The following is a 6980-nucleotide window of genomic DNA, read 5'->3' as shown; positions in this document are numbered from 1 at the left end:
CCATCTCCCACATCCTCTTTTACTTGGCAATCAATTTTGTTTGCTTCTGTAATGGAAGAAAGGGTTATGCATAAAGAGTGGAGTTCTAAAGTTCACTTGACACACGGTAGTAAAAAAGCTGATCTATTCCTGACTAAACACAGAGCAAAACAGACTGACAGGAGTAAGAAAAACATTCATGCTTAAATCAGAGTTTACAATTATTGGCATAGCAGCTTTCCTGCCAAGTTCAGACTGTTTGTAGATGGCAAGGAGTTTCTAATAGGAGAGAGGTGCTGCATGAAGGAGGATTTGATGGATCAGAGGGTAGTAGAATCAGAGAGGATGAATGATCTTCTTGTTAAGGCAATGAACTGGGACTCAGGAGTTCTGTTCAATTTCCTCCTCTGACACGGAGTTGCTGTGCGTTCTTGGGCAAGTCACTTCATCTCTCTCTGCCTCAATTCCTCATCTATAAAATGGAGATGGTAATAATACTTCTGTCTCTGACAAATATTTTTAGATTGTGAGTTTCTCAGGACAGGGATGATTTCCTTTCTGGGATGTAGAATATTCAGGTTCAATTCCCCCCTCTCCCTGTCACAAAGGAGGGATTTCAGCTTGGGTCTCCAATATTGCAGATGAGTATCCTAACCAGTGTGCTATGGGATATTCTGTAATGGGGTTTTCTCAATCTCCTCTGTTGAAGCTGCTCCACTACCTGAACTATACTTAACCTGTTATTGGAACAGGGACTTGAACGTGGCACTCCCATGGCCTAGGTGAGGGCCCTAATCCCTCGGCTATAGACAGAGCTGGCTCTAGCTTTTTTGCCACTCCAAGCAAAAAAAGTTTTGGCTGCCCCCGACCCCAGCCCTGGGCTCCCCCCCCCCGCGCACTCCCTGCCTCCCAAGCCCTAGGCTCTCTCTTCCCCACCACCCACAACCCCTGCCGCCCCAGCGCTGGGCTCCCACCCCACCCCACCCCCTTGCTGCCCCAGCCCTGGGCTCCCTCCCACCAGTGCTGACTCTGCCCGCTCCCCCCTCGCCTCCAGCCGGGCCGGCGTTAGCAGGGTCAGGGTAAGCGGCGGGCCTCCCGGGCCAAGCCTCGCCCCAGGGTCCCTCCAGCCGGGCCAGCGCTAGCAGGGTCGGGGTAAGCAGCGGGGCTCCCGGGCCAAGCCTCGCCTCAGGGTCCCTCCAGCCGGGCCAGCGCTAGCAGGGTCGGGGTAAGCGGCGGGGCTCCCGGGCCAAGCCTCGCCCCAGGGTTCCTCCAGCTGGGGCTCCTGCCTCCGGGACTGGCCAGGACCTGGGAGGGCAGAGCTGGGGGACCACCTCAGCAGGAGGCTGAGGAGCCAGGGCAGGGTAGCCCCAGAGAGCAGGACGCGGGCCACACTCGGCAGCGCCCCACCCTCTATGGCCCCGCTGCTGTTGCTGCTTCTGGCCGCCCTGCCGCAGTGCCTGGGTGGCTCGGGCTGCTTCGCCCAGCCCCAGCTGCGGCGCTGGGGGGTGGCTGCCCTGCGGCACCTGCAGGTGGCTCCACGTGCTCCGGGGGGCGGCCCCCAGCCCGAGTGTCCCCCGCTTGGAGCCTGCTCCCCTGCAGCGCAAACTGCAGCGGCCCCAGGGTGCCCCCCACGCACGACGTGCTGCTGCTGCCAGGGCAGGCTCTAGGCTTTTGCCGCCGGAAGCAAAGAAAAAAGATGGCCAGAATGCCGCCCTTGAAAATGTGCCGCCCCAAGCACGTGCTTGGTTTGCTGGAGCCTAGCGCCGGCCCTGGCTATAGAGTCAGTCTCAGTCTCTTAGCCCAATCCTGGCCCAATGACTAGTCATTGCCATTCACAGTGGCAAGTCAAAGTCAGTCGTAACAACAGAGAATTGGCATTTTAGGGGGCTACTTAAAAAAACATGCAGAAAAACAACACAATAGCTCTAAATAAGCAGCCAACAAACTCTTGTGGGCACTTACAAGACAATGGCCAAGTGGTTAGTGTTGAAGTTGCTACTTAAAGAGGCTCCAGCCCAAAGTTACGTCTCTTCTGAAAGTGGCAAGGCCTGTCACCTGAGAGAGGGAGACCAGAAAAAATTACAGGATGCAGTGAGCCCTGTGATTGTGACAGAATGGTGCCTAGATGGCCATAGGATCAGGGAAGCACAAAAGTAACAAAACCACCTTTCCCACCCTCTGCCTCCCGTATGAGCGGTGGCAGGAAGAACAGAGCGCAGATATGGGCCTGTGTATGTATCCATGTTACAACACTCCACGCCTTCTGGAGCGTGAGTGGCATCTTGTGCTGTTTGAACATCAGAACTAAATGTTACAATTCATGGACATCTGATGTGTTATTTGCCCAAGCGACTCCCACTTTGCAGCCTTTTAGATTTTCTGGTATTCTGTTACATCTAAAGGAGTTGGTGTCTTCAACTGATGCCTTTCTTTCAGCACGTACAAAATGTTCAACTGGTGACTTAAGACATGATTGGAGCACAGGCCTATGATAACAAAGTCATAGAAAGAAAGGATATGCCAAAAAAAAAAATCTATAAAAGATTGTTATGCTTACCCAAGAAATGGATCCCCAGCAAGAATGAGAAAAGCTGGAATCAAGGAAATATCTTGGAGATTACTGGTAATCAGATACATTTAATATGACATTGCCCTCAGGCTGGTCATCTCCTTCGGGCAGTTGTGAGAGGAATGAATGATCTGGGAAAGTGACAACCCTCAGCATCCCGAAATTTTAGCTTAAGGAAATTTTAATTTTGTCAACAATGACAAAGTCCTTTTCAAGGGTTCCAGCAATAGCAAGCAGGACTAGTCTAAGAAAAAGGATGTCATCCAAGGGGCGGGGGGGGGAATAAATATAATAGGTTGCCAATTTTTTCAAAAATAGGAGCCTAAAGCTAGGCTCCTAAATCCATATTTAGTTAACTAGCTGAGTGACCTGGACCAAGATTTTTAAAAACGGGGGCTTGAAATTAGGCTCCTAGGGGTAAATAGTTAAAAGCATCCAAGTAACTTAGAAACCTAAGTCATTTTCAAAAGTGTCTTGTGCCTAAGTCATTTTGTTTTAAATGAGACTTAGGCTCTTAAGACACCTGAATGCTTTGGAATATTTTACTCCTAAATCCACATAGAGGTTTCTAAATAAGTCTGGCCTCATTTTCAAAATTGCTGAACACCGTTGGCTCCAAATCATTTAAATGAGAGCTACTGGGTACTAAGCACTTTTGAAAATTAGGCCATTTATTTACATGTATTAACCTGGACTTGGAACCTAATTTTAATTATGGCTCTGTTTTTCTGAACTGAACACTAAACTGCTGCTTGTGATTTCCATGTGAATCACTGATGTGTGGCACTTATGAAAATCAGGTAACTTATTTAGGAGTCTATATATGGTCTGAGGCACCTGTTTTTGAAAATCTTGGCCATCTGACTAGGCTAAACTGGGAAACTTTTACTTTTTCTGAAAAAAAAATAACTTGAAGAAGGATGAAGATACTGCTTCAATATTATCTAAATATGCTAATATAACTGAGCTCCAATGATTACGTTAACTATATTGCCCAACAATTAAGCATTTTCATATATATGAATAATATGTTGTGATATACACAGACATTGGATACCGCATGATCATATTCCATTAGACGTGTCTGTTTTCCACCCACCTTCTGGGGTCCCTTCCAACCCCGATATTCTGTGATTCTATGACTAGAGTGTCTTTCTGCTTTGTGTTTGTACAGCACCTAGCACAATGGGGTTCTTGTCCAGGACTAGGGTTCCCGGATGCTACTGCAATACAAATAATACATAACATTCAAACAGAAATCTGAGATATTAAGGGTCTCTCAACCATGAAGGCCAAACAGATCCTTACCAATATTTGACAGGGTATAACTCTGAACAAAACATGTCTGCGGTGGTCCCATAAAAATGCCCTGCACATTACAATTGTACAAGGATGGGTTATGTGAGCTATTCACTCTGCCAAATTCCAGATCCAAACATTGGGTTCAGTGGGGACACTTAGGACAGGAAGCTTAAAATGATTAAACCTTTTTAGCCTACATAATATTTCCCACAATTAGAAGCTAACGATTCTACAGCTCTGATGTAAACGATCCCCCCTCAGAAGAGTCGGGACTGCAGAGCTGTGTGGGAGGAAGAGCTGCACAATAAGGGATACAGCTGAGAGGCAAGGAGAGAAGGTACAGCCCTTCTGTCTCACCTTATGGTCATTGTTCATAGATATTGACCCCAAGGCTCTTTTGCTGCAAAAAAGGCATTGGCAAGGACAGAACGGATTATTTTTGCCCAGCTGCTGGGGATTGTTTTTAACGATGCCACATGTCCCCATTAAGGACTTTTGAGACTGGACTGGAGGGCTTGGTGCTGACTTTGCAGAGTTGGAAATGAGGACACTTGCACAGCACTATCTGTGTGCAGTCTTATGGGAACAGTCTTTAACAAAGGAACCAGGCTTCCTCTTGGATTGGCTATTGCCATTGGACATTATTAAACATGGCTGCAGAGTTTGGGTGTCATTTATCGCCTTCCGAAAGGATCACTCTCCTTCCCAGGTTCACTGTTCGTGCAGACAATTGTTCTTTGGTGTACAAGGTAGCTTTGAGGGAGGGGAAGCTGCATTTGCGAGGCATGCTGTCCCGCCCATAGCTTATGTGACATTGCTGCTAACAAATGCATGGCTCAGTTCTGCAGTCCTTGCTCAAACAAATTCCAACAGGATGTGGAAATGAAGGATGACTCAGGACACCAGGATCTTTTCATTCTCATCCTTCTCATGACTTATGAGGAGAGGCTGAGGGAACTGGCATTGTTTAGTCTGCAGAAGAGAAGAATGAGGGGGGATTTGATTGCTGCTTTCAACTACCTGAAAGGGGGTTCCAAAGAGGATGGATCTAGACTGTTCTCAATGGTACCTGATGACAAAACAAGGAGTAATGGTCTCAAGTTGCAGTGTGGGAGGTTTAGGTTGGATATTAGGAAACACTGTTTCACTAGGAGGGTGGTGAAGCACTGGAATGGGTTACTTAGGGAGGTGGTGGACTCTCCTTCCTTAGAGGTTTTTAAGGTCAGGCTTGACAAAGCCCTGGCTGGGATGATTTAGTTGGGAATTGGTCCTGCTTTGAGCAGGGGGTTGGACTAGTTGACCTCCTGAGGTCCCTTCCAATCCTGATATTCTATTATTCTCCTCCTGCACAGGGGCCAGATGCAGTCCCAGCAGCAGTCTTGTGACATGCCAGCTTGCCTAGTGCCACACATCCAGCATGAGAGTCACCCATACCCCTCTGATTTCATGTTTTCTTGCACCAGTGTCATGCTGTCCCACAGAGCAGCTGCGACCTCACACTCAGCTGGGGGTTGAAGACCTTGGCTTCCAAGGGATGAGTTTCTGGCCTGTTGAGGGGTCAAGCTGGGAGTGAGGAAGGAGAGGAGCCACTGCTGCTCCTGCCCCTGTGTAGTGTGTGTCTGCTCCCATCCTGCTCTGAAGGGATCAGGTAGGTGGACGCAACTGCCCACAGGCCCAAGGAGGGCTTCCCTAGGCCTAACTGCAATTGCCCCTGCCTCCAGCCGCTACTAATCCAGCCCCCACTAATCCAGCCCCCTTGAGCCCTCCTCGCTCCATCCTCTCATCCCCACTCCCAATTCTCCCGAGGACTCACCACAGTAAGACTTCTGAGGTGGCCTGGTTCAACTTTGAGCCTCCCCCCATGCCTGAGAGAGGGAGTGAGGGCCTCCGAGCAGCAGGCACAGCAGCCAAAGTCAGGACAAAGTAGGCGGGAGGGAGCGGGGAGTCACCCGCAGGAATGGAGGAACTAATATATTGCCAGGACAGAAGGAATTTCAAAGATTTTGGGGAGGACCACAACACCCCCTTCCCTCCTGTGCTCACGGTTAGCATTTTCTGTGGTCTCCCATGTCTCCCCTGTTGAGTGTGGCTAGGGACAGGCCTGCCTGGGGTGCGGCTGGCCCTCAGAGAGGTACATTCCCTGCAGCGATGTGTGATGTATCTCACTGGTGTAGATACTGCTTCCGGAGGTAAAGGCACCGCTCTCCCCACTCATAGTCCCAGTGAGCAGCAATGTGAGCTGGTGTGTGCCAGGCGGAGAGAGTGGCTCCGGCGGGACGTGCTCCTTTGCTCCAGGGGGAACCTGCGTGGGCAAAATTAGTGACCCTCTCACCAATGAGAAACATCCCAAGGGGAACTGCATTAATCTTGGCCACTCGGGACAGAGATATTTTAACCCCTTTGGGACCGAGGCTTACATCATATGGCCATATCAGAAGACAACTCAGAAAACATTATTAAATCCAGTGATATATGGGCCAAGCTCATTAGCTTTTTGGGTCTGACTCATGATTTCTTAAACTTTTGAGGATAGTAATATGGTAGGCATGTACTGGTAGGATACAACATAGCTACATCACAAACCCTGAAGAAACGAAATAAAAAAAGAGAGAGTACTGAAAGTTCCTCTGGTAAGATACAAAATATTGCTAATGATGCAAGAGGTGATATTACCTTCCAGGCAATCGCCTGCTCATACATCCAGATGTAAACCACAGTACAAATCCACCTAAATGAAGGCCTCCTTGGATAATACCAGCGTGAGGTCACAGAGCTCTGCATCAGGTGGTTTCTATTATTACATCACTAGGCAGGAGAACTCCACCTCCCTGCACACTCTGTTAATGTGGTCGGTGTTTAGTGTCCCCAGCAAACATTCTGTTTGAACAGAATTTTAATGGGGCTGAACTGCAATGCGCACTAATTTCAGTTACAACAACTAGCGACACTATGGATAGAGCTGGGCAGACATTTTCAAAAGGAACGTTTTCCATCGGAAAATGCCTGTTCATCCAAATCAAAACATTCTGTGGGAAGATGTTGATTTTGACTAAACTTTCAATGGAAATCAGGCAGGTATCAAAAGAACCATGCCTGCTTTCTAGCCCTCCCACCTGCCTGGCTTCCCAGA

The 6980-nt window shown here is 48.6% G+C and overlaps 1 long non-coding RNA gene across 1 annotated transcript; it reads right to left on the bottom strand.

The window, feature by feature from the left end:
• Nucleotides 1–246: 246 nt before the first annotated feature.
• LOC123371753 lies at nucleotides 247–3647 on the bottom strand. Its single transcript, XR_006579945.1, has 4 exons — nucleotides 3597–3647; nucleotides 2537–2570; nucleotides 1942–2034; nucleotides 247–451 (listed from the first exon to the last, which is right to left on the bottom strand). It is a non-coding gene; the product is annotated as an uncharacterized LOC123371753 (long non-coding RNA).
• Between the last annotated feature and the right edge of the window lie 3333 nt (nucleotides 3648–6980).

The sequence above is a fragment of the Mauremys mutica genome, chromosome 5, assembly GCF_020497125.1.
Source record: "Mauremys mutica isolate MM-2020 ecotype Southern chromosome 5, ASM2049712v1, whole genome shotgun sequence".
Classification (NCBI taxonomy): Eukaryota; Metazoa; Chordata; order Testudines; family Geoemydidae; genus Mauremys; species Mauremys mutica.
Note: the sequence above shows the minus strand (reverse complement) of the source record. Positions and strands in the feature narration are given on the sequence as shown.